This window comes from Eumetopias jubatus, unplaced genomic scaffold (genome assembly GCF_037043125.1).
Source record: "Eumetopias jubatus isolate StellerSeaLion01/CBP00866 unplaced genomic scaffold, mEumJub1_p1.0 scaffold_2, whole genome shotgun sequence".
Classification (NCBI taxonomy): Eukaryota; Metazoa; Chordata; class Mammalia; order Carnivora; family Otariidae; genus Eumetopias; species Eumetopias jubatus.
The window spans coordinates 199789659-199805286 of NW_028274808.1; positions in this window are offsets into that span (position 1 = coordinate 199789659).

Sequence of the window (15628 nt, forward strand, 5' to 3'; positions counted from 1 at the left end):
CTGCCGCACAGAGGGTGGGCTGCCCCGCTGGGGGACGTTGAGGTTGTTGCCAGCCTCTGCTATTGTCCCTGTCACTGGGATGAACACACCTGCCGGAATTTCTGAGAGTTGTCTAGGGGTGCACGCCCCCAGAACGGCACTCCTGGGGTGAAGGGTCTATAGCAATGCAACATCACTCAGCACTTCAGAAGGATTCTTCAGAACAACTCATCAGTGTCCGTGTCCCCTCATCTTCATGAGCGCTTGGTTTTATCTGGCTTTCGTCTGTGACACCGGGATGCGTATCCAGGAAAGTCAGGTTGTTTTAGGTAGTGATTCTCTGGTCGCTCATCGGATAAGGTTGCTCAGGGGCAGGGAGATGAAGGGGACGTGGGAGAGCTGCTGCGGAGGACAGAGCAGGGATGGGTCGCAGTTAAGTCAAGAGGGCCTGCGCTTACGAAGAGCTAGAGAACAAGGTTCTTAGTTTGCAAAGCCATGGGGAGCCAGGGAAGGTTGTTTAACCGGGGGAAGGGTAAAGCTGAGCCTTAGGAGGAGTAACCTGGAAGAGATGGCACATGCAGGGTGGGTGAGAGATGGCCAAGCACAAAGGAGGGTCCAAGTGAGGGCAGTGGCCATGCCAAGGGGCCCTGTCTTGGTACCCGTCAGCTGGTGCACAGTCCAGAGCGGGGATGGGGGCGGAGCCCAGTACATCCTTGGTCTGCTCCCCACGTGAGAGCCGGCATGAAGTGTCCTTGCAGCTGTCCAGATGTGCAATCCGGCACTCAGCTGCTGCATCCCCTGTGGTCTTGGGCCAGTCGCAGGCCCCCCAGGGACCTCCCCTGAAAAGCCAGACCAGCAGTGCCGTCCACCAGCATGAGGGGAGATCACTGTGCAGGCGCGTCTTTGGTGTATATTAAAAATGTTTGCTTTGAAAAAGACCAAATGTCTGAAAATATTTGGGCTGCCTTTTTTTTTAAGGGTCTAGCCACATCCCTCCTTGTGAAAGCCCCCCTTTTAAACACTGGGAAGAGGAGGCTCATTTTCATAACATTGTTAAGTGGATGGTTCCCCAGAGTTCCACTCCCTGGGAGGCGTGAAAGAGGGGGAGGGAGGCAGGGTGGGGCAGGGGGAGGGGGGAGCAAGGAGGAAGGGGGAGCAGGGGTGGAGGAAAGGGGGTAGGAGGAGTAAGATGGCATCCTCAGCACTGGAGGGGTGGTGGGGAAACTCTGCAAGGCGCCTGTGCGCGTCCACCCCACTCCCCTCCTGCAGCCTGGGTGACTTCTCCCCAGCCAGCCCTGAAGATGCTCTCTCCCCACGGGAGCGCCCCAGAAGCGCCCCAGCCCTTCCCACTTACAGCTCTCAGTGTGTGTGGGGGAGGCGGACAGAGGAAAGGATGCACCAACCCCAGTGCACTTGGCAAAGACTCCCTGGGAAGGGAGCCCTGCCAAGAAGGCTGCTCTGCCTCCAGCCGTCAGGCCTTTGCCAAGAACAGCTGCCCTGGGCCAGAGCTGGGCTCTCGGCCTCTGCGCACCCCTAGCCCAGGCTTGGTGGCTGTGCCATGTCCGTCCCCTCCTGGAGTAAGCACCCACCTGATCCCTGTGCGCCCCCCACCCCCCAGCAGATGCCCAGCAGACCTTGGACCTTGCCAGGAACTCTCACTCATGAAGGGATATATTTTCTCTCCAACATTTTATTTTGCAAACTTTCAAACACGCACAAGTTGAAAGAATTGGCCAGGGAACACCCAAATGCCCACCACCTAGAGTCTTCCATTAGCAGGTTGCTCTCCTTGTTCTACCGCATCTGCCCATCTCCCCACCCCTTATCCATCCATCCAGTTTTCTTTTTTCAGTGCTTGGCCATCTCTCCCCCACCCTGCGGTAATGTGTGACTTTGGGTCCCAGGCATGCCGCTGACCGGCAGGGAGACCCACTGATCACCACTTCCTCCTCTGGGCGAGCACATAATAGGGCCCCCCGGGGATGGGGAGACCATGTATGCCAAACTGATGCCCTGCCCCGAGAAAACACTCCTTGGGTGGACGATCTCATGACCTTTCTGAAGTGTGATAACAAAATCTTCCTCGCGGGACGTGGGCTCTGTGTCCGTAGTCACGTTTCCCACCTCAATAAAGACACGTTGCGGTCACTAAGGCTCAGGGGGGCAGGAATGTCTGGATCTCATATGAAGAGCAGGCTTTGGTTTCCACAGTGGAGCAGAGATTTGTGCTCAGAGTTATATCCCAACCACTGGGGACCTTCAGATGGCTCGGGTTGCCCGTGACCTTGATTGGAAGTGATTTGAAGAAATGGGGCTGGAAAATAGGGCCATGACCACAGTGTAGGGAACCTCTTCCCAGGAGCTGGAGGGAAGTTTCTGGAAACCTCGACCAACCAGCGTGAGAACCTCACAGTCTGGCTGGCGGTACCCTCTCCCTTTTGGTCCTGGGATGGATGCCTGTGGCCTGGCAGGGTGTGCTTCTGCCCTCCCCGCCCCCCCCACCCCCACGCAGGGTGCCAGCGCAAAAGCGAGGAAGCCCCACTCCTCGACAGCCCTGCATGCCCAGCCCAGGGGGTTCCGCGAGCACTTCCCAGAACCCCAGCTCTGGGCAGACCCTGTCTGGGGCTTCACCACGCTCACATCCCCTCCCCCCGCCACCCCGCAAAGACCCTGGGGAGGGCAGAGGACACCAAGGTAACTCACTGCCATGGAAAAACCTGAGAGCCACGCGCAGATCAACAGGGAGTCGGTTATGTCAATCATGATTCATGGCCACAGTGCCTCATCATCGGGCAGCTGGGGAGGAGGGGGGTGCTCCTGATCCGCCATCCTCCCAGGGAAGTGGCTGGGGGGGAGGCAGCAGGACGGCACCGCTGGGTATTAATGGGAGGGGCAAGTTACAAACCGATCCGTGCACACTTGTAAGGACTATACAAAGGTGTGTTCACACACATTCATTAGTGCACCCTCTGTGATGGGCTGAACGGCATCCCCCCCGAAATTCCTATGTTGAGGTCCTAACCCCCAACACCTCGGAATGGGACCCGATTTGGAGACACAGAGTCACTGCAGATGTCCTAACTTAAGATGAGGACACAGCGGAGTAGCCGAGCCTCTAATCCGTAAGACACGTATCCTCCTACAAAGAGCACTCTGTGAAGAGACAGGTGCACGGGGACAGCGTGGGGAGAACCCGCCTCGCCCTCCGCCCTCTGCAGGACTGGAGCTAACCGCTGGCTCCCACCTGGAGCCTTCAGGGGAGCGCGGCCCTGGGGCACCGTGGTCTGGGACTTCTGGCCTCCAGAGCTGCAAAACGAGGAATTTCTGCCGCCTTAAGCTCCCCGCCTGGGGCACCTACTTCCAGCAGCTCTGCTGTCCACCGAAGGGACACGGGGCCCGGGGGGCTGCCCCCTCCTGGGAGACAGGGCAGGAGGGCGACCGGCTGTCACACTGCGTGCACCTTGGCGCCATTTAAGTTTTGTACCAGGTGCAAGCTTATTGAATTACAAAAAAAGAAATGGGAAAAAAAAGTCCCAAAGTGACACCCTGGGAGGGAAGAATTGTGAGGGTCATCTGGCAGAGGGGCCATCTGCTGGGGCCCCCCAGTCAGTGCCCCCAGCGGTGGGCTGGGCGTGGAGGGTGTGGGGGAGAGGCTCGGGGACCCCAGCGGGGCAGAGGGAGTCCCCCAAGGCCAGCGAGGGGTTCTGGGCTCCAGAGGCTGCCCGTGGGCCATACTGATGAGGGCATCCCCGAGGCACCCCTCACCCCGATGAGGTGCCTGCCGGTCCCCTGTCCGGTCAGGGCCTCTGCCGTCACCCCAACCTTTTATTCCCCACAAAAGAGCGTTTATATTATATAAATAATACATGCTCCACACAGAGAAGTTGAAATGTGAAAAATACGTCATGATGTAAAGGAGCTAATACAGGCCATCTGGAAACCCACCACCCCGAGACCCTGCCGCCCCGGGACCCGGCCACAGCCCCTCCCGCTCCTCCTCAGGCAGCCCCAGGCTGGGACACAGACACACTCACGTCCACACTCACACACATCCCCACGTGCACGCACACACACACCCAACCCCCTCACACACACACACACACACACACCCCACAAGCACACAACATGTCTGCACTCACGCACATCCCCACGGGCACACATGCACCCCCAACCCCCCCACACACACATGCATACAACACGCGTGCACACAAGCATCCCCACCCCCCTCACACACACACATACGCACATATGCACACCTCTCCCCAAGCACCCTCACCCTTCTCCACACCCCTGCACACCTCCACACACAGGAGCACAAACCCATCCCACCCACACATAATCACACACCTGTGCCCCCACACCCACACACATACCCCACGCGCACACAGATGGACACCCTGTGCGTGCCCCTTGCACACTTGCACAGCCTGGGCTCTCTGTGGCCTCTGCCAGGGGCGCCATCAGTGCCCGCCCACCCCGTCTCACTCCCCCGGAGACCCACGGTGCCAGCCTAACATACACCTTCACCCGTTCTTCCCAGACTCATTTTGTCCTGCACAGGCTACGGATACACGTGTGTGCACGGCTGCACCGTCCGAGGCCTCAGGGTCTCTGGAGTCACTGTTCTAGGCAGGTTCCATCCCGGGAATACGGGTTCCCGGCTCAGCCCAGTCAGCTGCCTGGTGGCAGATGGGCCACAGCTTCCCAGCATGCCCCTCTTCGTGGCTTACGCAGTCTGTAGGTTCTGCTCCTTCAGCTTCTATGGGAGAGAACCCTGCAGGATGAGGGATGGGCCCAGGAGCGCATGCGTGTGGCATTGACACGCTTTTCCACCTTCCTTGTCCGAGTGGCTCTAGCACCTCGCCCCCCCCCCCCCCGCCAGCACCATGTGGGGTGTGTCTCCTCCACGCCTCTACCCAAGGGCAGCACGGGCCTCTTCTACTTGTTTCTGCCAGACTAACAGGTGTCAAGGGGCATCTAAGGACTGGACTGCTGGCCAGGTTGCAGCGACTGTCCCACTGCCCCCTCCCTTTGTCACCCTGGCCCGGCCCCGGTGATGGGTGGACAGGCAGCTTAGCATCGGAAAGGGAGCACTGCATGTGGAGTCCAGCGGAGTGCGCACTGATGAGATTCAAGCCTTCTCCTCCCCCCTGCTGTGCTCCTGTGAGCCGGGACCATCCGCCTCCCACTCGCCCACCCCCTCGAACCTCAATCAATGAGATTATGATCAGTTTGCAGACTGGATGGCGATACAAGCCCCCAGTCCCCGGCCCCAGGCTCAGCACTGAGCGGGGAGAGGCAGTCAGCCCTCGGCTGCACCCTCGGCTGCACCCGCGGCTCGGAGCTGGTCCCCCCCAACCAGCGAGGCTTTCAGCGGGTCCGGGTGCGGAAGGAGATGAAATATTTGCCTGATGGAGGGGTGCATTTAAAATGGCATCACAGCCCATCCCATCCATCACCATCTGCACACAAGCCTGGGCTTCTCCAGAGCGCCTCGGGTGGGACGCAGAGGGTGGGCCTGGGGAAGACCCCACGAATCAAAGCGCCTGCATCCCAAGGGCTCTCCCACCGAGCCGCATCCTATCACTGGGCCAGCAGAGAGCACCCGTTCCGGCATCTGCAGGGTAGGTTTGATAACTGAAGTGTGAGAAAGAGTTTGAAGGCGAGGAGGCAAGACTCAAACTTTGGTTTTCTCCCTGCCCCCACCCAGGCTCTGCCGCGGCAGTTAAGTGTCCCAAGTTGTGTTTCCGCAGGGGGAGGGGAGCCCTCCCCACCAACATTCCTGTGGGAGCCCCAGGCCCAGCGCCCTTCTGCCGGGCCCCTCAGCAGCCGTGGCCCGGGGTCTGAGCATGTGCAGGACGCTGAGCGTGCCTCTGAATCCCAGGGACCAAGCCGGGGACGCCTGGCCCTCGACCACACTCAGCGATCCCTGCAAACAAACGACAGAAATGTATTCTCTCATAGTCCTGGGGGCCAGGAGTCCAAAATCAGTAGCCCTGGGGGGAAATCAAGTGTCAGCAGGGCCTTGCTCCCTCTGGGGGCTCGAGGGGAGGAGCCTCCCTGCCTCTTGCAGTTCCCCGGGGACTGCGGGCACCCCGCCTCTGTCTTCTCCTCCCTGTGTGCGTGGGTGCGTCAGATCTATCAATGTAATTGCATTTAGGGCCCACTCGGGTAATCCTGGATCATCTCAATATCCTTAACTAATCGCATCTACAAACACCCTTTCCCCACCCAAGGTCACATCTATTATATTCTCAGGGACCAGGACCTGACATCTTTGGGGACATTGCCCTGCCCACGACACCGCCTAAGTCCACATCAGCCTCCAGTGTAGCAGCTCGGGTCCAGGTCCCTCTAGGCTTCCTGAGCATTGGACATTTGCTCTCTCGGCCTGGGAAAGGCCAGCCCAGTGGCTGCAGAAAAGCCACCCCTGGAAATCATCCTGGGAAATGAATTCAGAGGGAGGGTCCCAAACAGTGGCTCAATGTAAAAACCTCCTAACAGAGGTCATCTACCTGCTGCTTGCATACCTCTCCTAACGGGGAACTCACTACCACACAAGATCGCTCACTCCATCTTTTTCTGCTCCTACCATCCTCTTTCCTTATACTTCTAAGGATGTGCAGTGAGACTGGGCCTCAGCGAAGCCTGTGAGCCCCAGGTGAGCAAGAGGCCAGCTTGTCTGAGAAGGCGTCTGTGAGTGCCCACTCAGTATGAGCAAGAGGCAAGCTCCGGGCTGGGGCCCACCCTCGAGGCTGGAGCCGGGCTGCCCATCGTGTGCGTCTCTGCGGAAGAGCTGTGACTGAGGGGGTTTTGAACCATGTGCTGAGTGATGCGCCTCCTTCCTTGACAAGACACCCATCTTCAGTGCATCAAAGTCACAATACGGCCGTGTGGTTGGGTTTCGCACACAGGTCCAGCCTCGCCCTGGGGTGGTATCTGGGGTGGGCCCGATCACACCCCCACCTCATGGCTTCCTCTGCCCACTTCTCCCCATGCTCCCTCCCTGGGGTGAGCCCACCGAGGCTGGCCTGAGCCTGCCTGGGGACAGGTGCGTGTACTGGGCAGGTAGGGGCAGGCGGGGTGGGGGAGCCCTGGGTGGGGGCGGCGGCTGGATCGCTGAGCTCCCAGGCCCTTCAAATCTGACATACCAGTCACCTGACCTCACATAACACCCCAAATCTGTGCCATCGAAGAGTGTCGGGTCATAGCAGCTTTCCTGAATGCTGCCTGCCTGAGGGAGCGCGGCGTAAGCCTCGGGGCCCGGGTGCCAGTCCTGCCTGAGCCCCACGGACGGCAAGCCAGAAACTGCGCCCTGCCACGCCGGTCCTCTGGTCCCTCGCCCCTTGGCCAAGCCCCCAAGGGTGTGGCCCTGCGTCGTGGCCCGTGGACGGGTCTCTAACCTCACTCTGTGCCCATGGCCCATGTGGGCCTCTGTGCTGACGATTCTCTGTGATCAGTGAAATTTCTGTTTGGACTCACCAGCCTGTTTGGAGCACCCCAAGAGGAACGGTTTGCAGGGGTCACAGGGTGAGAGGCACGACAGGCTGCGCCTTGTCACGGTGCAGGGGAAACCAGGGGCAGCAGTTTGCAAGGTGGGGCCTGGCTCACAGGCCACGGTGCCCGCAGCGGCGCACGGCACACAGACAGCGGTGTGCGGAGCCAGCTGGGAAGGAAGTCTTAGAATCAAGGTGTCCCGAAACAATGAGTGTCCGAAGCTCCGTACATTACATCCTAGGGGCCCAGGGAGGATGTGCTAAAACAAAACAGCTTCTTGGACCTGAACCTATAAATAAATCAGATTTTCCTGGAATTCTGCTTCCTTAGATGGCAGCACAGCGAAGGTATCCACCTAAGGCTAATTTATTCCAAAAGCTTGAAAAGCAGAAGCCACGCAGGGCCTGGATGCGCCTGGATGCGCGGTCCCGTCCCAAGAGCACCACCGTGAGGAGACTTCTGGAACTGCCTCAAGGAAACACCCTTCTGGGGCAGAGATGTGCAAATAAGACCTCCCTGCATCCCTACAGGCCACACCATTCCCAGGACAAACTCGGTGCCCTAAGATAAGGCTTCCGGTTTGGGGGCTACCGTGGGGCGGAAGCGAAGGGGGGTTAAAAATGCCTCCTCCTCATTCCCCAAAATGCTCGTTAGACGGTGTCCAGGAGAATTCTGCATGCACAGCCTGTCCCTTGCCCCCAGATGGGGGCCCTCAGCCCGACAGTCAGGGCTCAGGCAGACTGGTGGGACAGCGCCCAGTGAGGGGAGCGGTTGGGGTGGTCCCTGCGGCTCATTCGGTTCCCCAGCCGGGGCCTGCTTTACCCTCATTCCACAGACTAGGGACTCGGGCTTGGAGAAATTCAGTCACTTCACCTGTTCTGTCCGACAACTACTGATAGGATGGAGCTGGGCATGGAGACCCTGCTCTGGATACAGGAAAGAGCCCAGCTGGAGGAGCCAGACCCTCCCTTGCCCACAAGGGGAAGGCAGGGTGGACAGTGGACGCTTGTTGTGGCCTACTATACCTGAATGAGGCTCCATGGAGAAGTGCGGGGCGTGGGAGGGGTCCCGAGGCCCCCGTGTTCCCCTGGCCCATGCTTCATGGTCCCACATAGCCAGGGAGGGGGAGGAGACTCCCCTAGCCCCAAGGAGCTAAAGTGGTCTTCTGCTCCATCAGGCCCACGTTCAAGGCCAGCAGCCTCAGAATCCAGGGGCAGCCAGGCTTTTCTGTTCTGGTGGCGATTTCTGAGTCTGCAACAGTGCAGGGGGCCAGTGTGTGTGTGTGGGGGGGTGGCGGCTCTTGTAGATGTTTTGGTGGAAATCCACTCACTTTCCATTCGCTCTTCCTAAAACAAGAAGCAAGGTGGATGGCAGAGAACTAAAAAGTTTTTCCACCGAGGCCCAACCAACCAGGAGCTGTTTGCTGGGCCCCTGGAGCACCAGTTTCCTGAACTCCACTCTTTCCCCTCCCCGGGTAAGGGGACCGTCACTTAATGAAATGGCAGCTGAGAGGCAGGGGCTGGAGGAGGCTCAGAACGGTCAGGCGTGAGGGAGTTGCTAAGACTTCAGTCCCACACCATCCGTCCCTCTACGTGAGCAGAAAACGGGTCAGGGAGGGCAGGGGGTGATCCGCCGGCAGCCTCGGGGGCATGCTGCCTGCCCCCCCCCCCCCAGCCGGGAAGCTGCAACTCCTCCCCAGTGGTCACCTGTGGGCCTACATGGGCCGGTGACACCCTGTGTAATTCCCAGACAGAGAAGATCAGAGCCCCAGCCCCTGGCCTCCTGGGCGGCTCCCTCTGGCTCCCTGATTCTGCCTAGGGGAGGAGCTCCTCCCGGGAAGTCGGCTAGGACAAGCTTTCCCCCCCTTCTTCATTTAATGCCTCCAGACGACAGCAAGAGGTGAGTGTCCCCAGGGGTGTGCTGGGCTGTGGGGGTCACAGCCCTGCACAGCGCCACAGGGCCGCTCAGGGTCTCCGAAAGCAGCTCTACCCCTGTCCTTCCCTCTCCGGGGCGCTGCCCCTAGTGGGAGACATGGATGCCATAAGTGGCCAGTCTCTGGCCTCAGGGTACCCCACATCCAAGCTCGGGCCTATAGCCTCCTCGAGCCTCCATTTTCTCAATGGAAAAATGCACCTACTGATAGGACTGACCCAGCCAGCTTGTGCAAGGAGCACAGGAGGGGACCTGAGTGCCCACAAGGGGCCGGGATGGTGCCAGCCCCCTCTCCTCCTCTGGAGTTAAGTGTCACGGGCCTCCCCCTGCTCCCTGCAGCTCCCTGGGGACATCCCCCCCCCCCCCACACACACACAGACAGGCAGACTGAGACATCTGTTTCATCCCTGTAGCTGAAAAGTCAGTTCCCGGGGAGAGGGGGCCACCTCTTCCCCAATGTCCATGGGAGCAAAAGAGACCCTCCCAAAGAGGCTGGCCTTCCCCAACAGGATGTGTACCCCCCCAACATTTGGCAACAGTGGGAAGGAGCCCAAACTGCAGGAGGGCATGAGCTGCATGGCCCCAGGGACGGGGGGGCCAGAAGGGAGGGAGGTGCTGTGCGGTGCGGGACACACTGGGCACCCTGCAGCACACTCCTTCTGAGCCTTCTCCTGGCCAGACGCACTGATCCAGGCCAAAAGCCTCTCCAGAAAGCAAATGAGCTGACAGGATGCGGGCGACGGACTAGGGGCAGGGTGCCCCCCTGTGGCCTCTGTCCCCTCAGGTCCAGTCCCTGGCAGCCCTGTGGGGAAACAGCCCCAGAAAGGAGCTGATGGAGGGCTCCCCACAGTGGACGCAGAGCTGAGCGAATCTCATAGCCACAAACTCGCTTTGAAGGGGGAGAGAGGCAGGTAGGTTCCTGGGCCAGGAATGGAGTGCGCCCCACTCCTCCTGGGGGTACTGCTTCGCATCTCTGGGACACAGCTTATGGGGCAGGGGTAAACACACGGACAGAATATATATATATATATATTCAGCAATAAATCAAAAAGTCAAAGCCAGCAGCAGGTGGGGGGCGCTTGACTCCCCACAGGCCCAGCAGTACCCACCTCCTTCGCCCCCCACCCTTGCCCTGAGCCCTGCTCTGTCCCACCCAGGGGACAACTGCATTTCATTCAATTCCTAGAAACTCTGTGGCCTCTGCCTTGCCTCTCAGGGATCTCAAAGCCTGCTTCCCGCTTCTCAGATACACGCCTCCAGCCACATCCAGTTCCAGCCCTGGCGCAGGGGTGAGCGGTGGGGGGCAGCCCCTGCCCAGCGGGGCCAGAGCCTCCAACACCCAGGTGAACACCCAACTCCGGCCCGTGTTGAGCTCAGCTTTCCTTGAAGTCTCTCTGTTGGGTCTAATGCATGGTGGGGGCTCTCCCCCCCAGTTCCTCCCTCCCTTCGTCTCTGTGGGAGGCGTTGGGGCTTTAGCTGTTCCTGGGGCAGAAGAGTCTGCCCGCACGAGGTGAAAAGGGAACTCTCGGTGCACAGGACCAGTACCTGTGGCTGACAGGTAAGTCCTGGGGCCAGACCCAGGTGTGTCCGGGCTTTGCGGGGGGGGGGGGGGGCGTGGAGGGCCTGAGTGGGGGCAGCACTCACCCAGGGCCACCCACTGAAGGTGGCAGCCTCGGGGTTTGCCCCAGGACTCTCTGAGGCCATCCTCCTGATAGTTTCCAGGACCAGTGGGCTCATCTCCTTAAACCTAACCCCTGGGAGCCCTCCCCAGGGGGAAGGGGAAGCCGCAGAGGCCAAGTGGACAGGGGCTTCCCGAGGCCAAGGTCCACCAACAGGGGAGGGGGAGCAAAGGACCAAACGCCCACTGAGCACCCCGATTCTGTGCATGCCAGCTGAGGGCCCCACGCGGGCGCCAAGCGGGGAAGCATCACAACAAACCCCTGCTCGTTTGGGTGCTGTCCCCATCCCCACTGTCTGGAGGGCGTCCAGGTGAAGGGGCTCACGGGGGGCGGGGGGGCTCTTCGGGCTCCCCACACGTACACTCTCTTGACTGAAGCGGCTCAGCCGGCTCAGCCCAGAGTCGCGGCCAGTTCTGCCTCTATCCCCGTGCGGCTCTGACCACAGTGGCCAGGCCGGGCAGCCCTCCCAGCCCCAGCCCTGCGCTGCAGGCTCCCCCACCCAGGGCTCGCGGCAAAAGGGGTGGGGGTGCTGTCCTAGCCCCGCCACTGCCTCCCACCGGAGCTTGTCCCAAGCCCTGCAGCAGAGGTGGGCTCCTCTGGGATGGCCTCCTCCCTCTCCCCAGGCAGCCAGCGCAGCCCGCAGTCTCAAGCTTGCTCCGCTTTGAATTTGCGGGACCTTTGGGCGGAACCTGACCTCAGTGGGGTTCAGTGTCCCCAGTGTCAGCTGTCTGCTGGACTGTGAGGTGTGTCTCAAATGGTTTGACCTCAGTAGGGGACCCCAGATCAGGCACACCTCCTTCTACTGCGTTTAACGCTATTTTACTGAGCGACTCGAGCCTGTTTCCTTACCTAGAAAGTGGGGTACAAGGATCCTGACCTCACAGGGCTGCTGCAGGAGCCTGGTGACCCACCGCCCCATGCCTGCACCGACGGAGGGGGGGCTGTGGTCAGCCGCAGGGCCTGGCCACCCCACATCTCCCTCGAGGCAGGGGTGTGGGTGCTGATCAGGGCCTGGGCTGTGTGGGAGGCCCCTGCTGCACCTGCCTCTCGCTACCAGCCTCTCCACCTGCCTCCTAGAGCCTGGCACTCACCCCGGCCTACTCCTTCCCCACCACCGGGGCACGCGGACACCAAATCCTGTCCCTGCTCCACTCCACCGCCTAGGCCTCTGCCGGACCCCAACAGGGCATGAGGGATCTTCCTGCCTCTGCAGCCCAGCTCAGACGCCTCCTCCCTCCCTCCCAGACACCTTCCTGACCTCCCACCCCTCCCACCCTGCAGCGTGCACTCACTCACCTGCTTACTGCCTGCCCGCCCCACCCCCAAAGCTCCCCAGGGCAGCCCCACTTTAGTTCCCTGCCTATCCTCAGGGTCGGTCCGTTGAAGCCCCCAGTGCCACGCCCGGCACAAAGCCGGAAGGGAGGGCCCAGGACCAGTGAATGGGGCCAGGCGCGGCTGGGTGTCCGGGTGCAGGATGAGTGTTAAGCATTTAGGGAGAAACCGCCCTGGGAAACTACCTGAACGGGGCTGACTCCCGCACCAGCTCCTGGATTCTCACCACCGCCCCCTTCCCGACTGCTCAGGGCCTCCGAAGCTGCTCTCCAGGGCTGGCACGGCTGTGGGCGGGGGCAGCTGGTCTCAGGGGCCCATGGCCCCGGTGCCCGCCCTTCCCCCCCAGCCCTGGACGACTGGTGTTCTCCAGGGACACACTCCGCTGCCCGGAGCTTGAGCCCACAGCCCAGTCTTCCGCACGCCTTGAGAGCAGGATTCTGGCCCTTCCTGTCGCAGGAATGGGGGCTCCCACCGCGTCCTGGGGGCCTTTGCTGGAGTGCGGGGCCGGGGCGCTGGCCTGGCTCCCCGCGTTAGTGATCTCGCCCCTTTCCACTGCCCGCCTGCCCCGTGGCCACCCTGAGTCCTCCTTGCCTCACTGCCGGGTGCTGCCTTGGGCGTCCATGTCCCAGACAGAGAAACCGAGTCTTAGCAGAGGGGAGGAGAGGCTGTGAGTGCAGGGGGCCTCAGGGAGTGATGCTGTCTTTAAAGTGGGGCAGGATGTGTCCCCTGAGACCACAGCCCAGGCCCCGGGCAGAACCAGAGCTTGGCAGGCCGGCACAGCCCAGGCCACCCCCAAGGCCAGGTAGCGGGGAGCCCCGGTGCCCGTGGCGCCCACCAGCTCTGGCTCTGTGCCCCGGGCACCCCTGACCCTGCTGAGCCAGTGCTGACCAACACGCTGCCGGCCACCTGTGGTGGGCGCCGTCCCTGTCGTGGGCCGATCGCATCACCGGCGAGAACAAAGACGGAGCCCAAGCCCCCCACCCCCACCCCGTGCCCCGCCTCTGCCCTCGGGTCGTGCTCCGGTCGTGTCAGTTAACCCGGCGCTCAGGGCTCTTGCTTCCCCCTGGGGTTTGAAATCCCCCAAAGGAGGTCACCGTCTCCCACCGAGTCGGCGCTGGACCCTCGGGACTTTGTCCCCTGCCGCCGGGCCTGGATTCCCCGGCTGCCGCCTCCGCCCGCCCGGCCCCAGCCAGGGTCTTCCCCGTCTTACCCACGCCAGCCCGGGCCCTGCACTCCCGCTGCTCCACGCTCCCCACTCTGCACTCATCACCCCGGGCCCCATGGGGCAGGCGGCCGACCCCCGGCCTCCAGGTGGCCTTCTGCTCCGGCGGATGACCTCTCCTCCCCCAGCAGACCCCAGTGGGGCCACCGACTCGCTGGGAGCTGGGAGCTGGGAAGGCGGCAACATTCCCCACACAGCCCCACCCCGTCGCTGTCTGCTTGTTTAACCTTCCCGCCCAGCCTTGACCCCACACCCCGCCAGGGGCTGCCTGTAGGGTGGAGGTGGGGCCATGCATGACCCAGACCGTCCCCTCCGCCGGTCCGGTGGAGACACAGGCACCGTGTGGGAGGCCTAGCTGTGCCCCAGGGCCCTGGGCAACTTGTCCGGCTTGGCGTCTCCCTGGGAACTGAGACTCCCTCCTCCCCAGGCTGCTGTGGTTACATAATTCTGTCGAAAAATGCAAATGCAAATGAATAAGCATCGTGACTTTCCAGGCGGTGACAGGAAAGAAAGGCCCCTCTGCACAAGGCAGAGCCCTGTGTACCGGTCCCCATAAGCTCCAGAAACCAGTCCTGCCTCCAGCCCGAGCCCCACCTGGGCCTCTCCCAAGCCTCCCCCCGCCACCACCACCACCCTGCACCAAGGGCTCCGCCATCCTCCATCCTGGGCCCTCTGCAAGGCGGAGGGTCAGTCCCTGCAAGACAGTCCCCCCCGGGTGGCCTGTGTACTGGAGACCCTGCGTGTGGCAAGCCTTCCCCCAAGCCCCTCCACCCCCCATCTGTTTCCCCAAAGTCCCTTCGGCTCGGAGGCCACCCACAGACATGTGTCCCCTGCCAAGCTACTGCTGGGTCTCTCCCAGCCAGGGCTAAGCCTGGGTCACCCTTCCCAGAAGTGGTGGTGCAGCTCAGCACAGGCTGGGAAGTGTGGGCTTAAGGGAGAACCCAGGACACACAAGATGTCGGGTCCTGGGTAAGGCTGGGGGCCCAGAGCTGTAAGAACCCAGCAGCTCCAGGCCCAGGCTGCCTGCACCGAGACCTGTGGGCCCCTGGGCTGCAGAAGGTGCCTTGGGAGGGGAGGGGTCTGGCAAGCCAGATTCAAAGGCAGATTCACTGTGACCATGAGGGCGGGGGCGAGGCTAAGCTCCAAGGACTGTCCTCAGCTGCGGCCCCTTCCCAGGCCCTGGTGGAAGCCAGCGGTTCGCCAGCACAGATGCTCTGTTCTAACATTGCTCTAAGTTCCTCTGTTTTTCAAATGGGAGCCCTAGGGTTACATAAACCTTCGGACCAGTCCACCACACTGCGTTTCTGAGTGCGTCTCTACTGAGCTAGGAGTTTGCAGCTCCGGACAAGGAAGGAAATAATGTGGCCTGCAGGGGTGGCGTGCTGGGAGGGCAGGGGCACGGGAAGCACGCAGTCCCGGGGCAGCCCCGCTCTGCGAACCTCACCTGGACTTTCCCCTGTTGCAGCCTCAAGATCAGGCTTACAGTCATTCGGTCACTGGGGGCCAGGAAGGGAGGCACAGAGGAGCTGGGTGACGCCCCCCAACCTCCCGCTGCTGCTGGGCGCTGGTTGTGCTCGGGCCCAACCTAGTGGACCTGGGACCCAGGGAACCCGAGGAGCTCAGGAAGCCGGACACACCCAGTCTGCAGACACCCTCAGCCGGGCCCCTCTACCCGCCCCGGCAGGTGATGGGTTCCTTCTCTCCGCAGAGGGCCTGCCTCGAAGCAGGAGAAAGCCTGGAGGCAGCCTTGGCCTGAAGGCTCCCAGACTTCAGTCCAGGTGCCTGCCCCGCCCTGCCCCGCCCTGCCCCTGCCCTACCCCTGCCCCGCCCCCACCTGTCCCCAGGCCCCCACAGAGTGCTGTTCCTGCTCCCACCCCGGAGGGACTTCTCTTCTCCGGTCTGGGGACCAAGCTGCACACAGGCGGGGAAGGGACCCAACCCCAGCACCGCAGGAGAAACCGGGGTAAGATGGCTCCTTCAGGCCTCA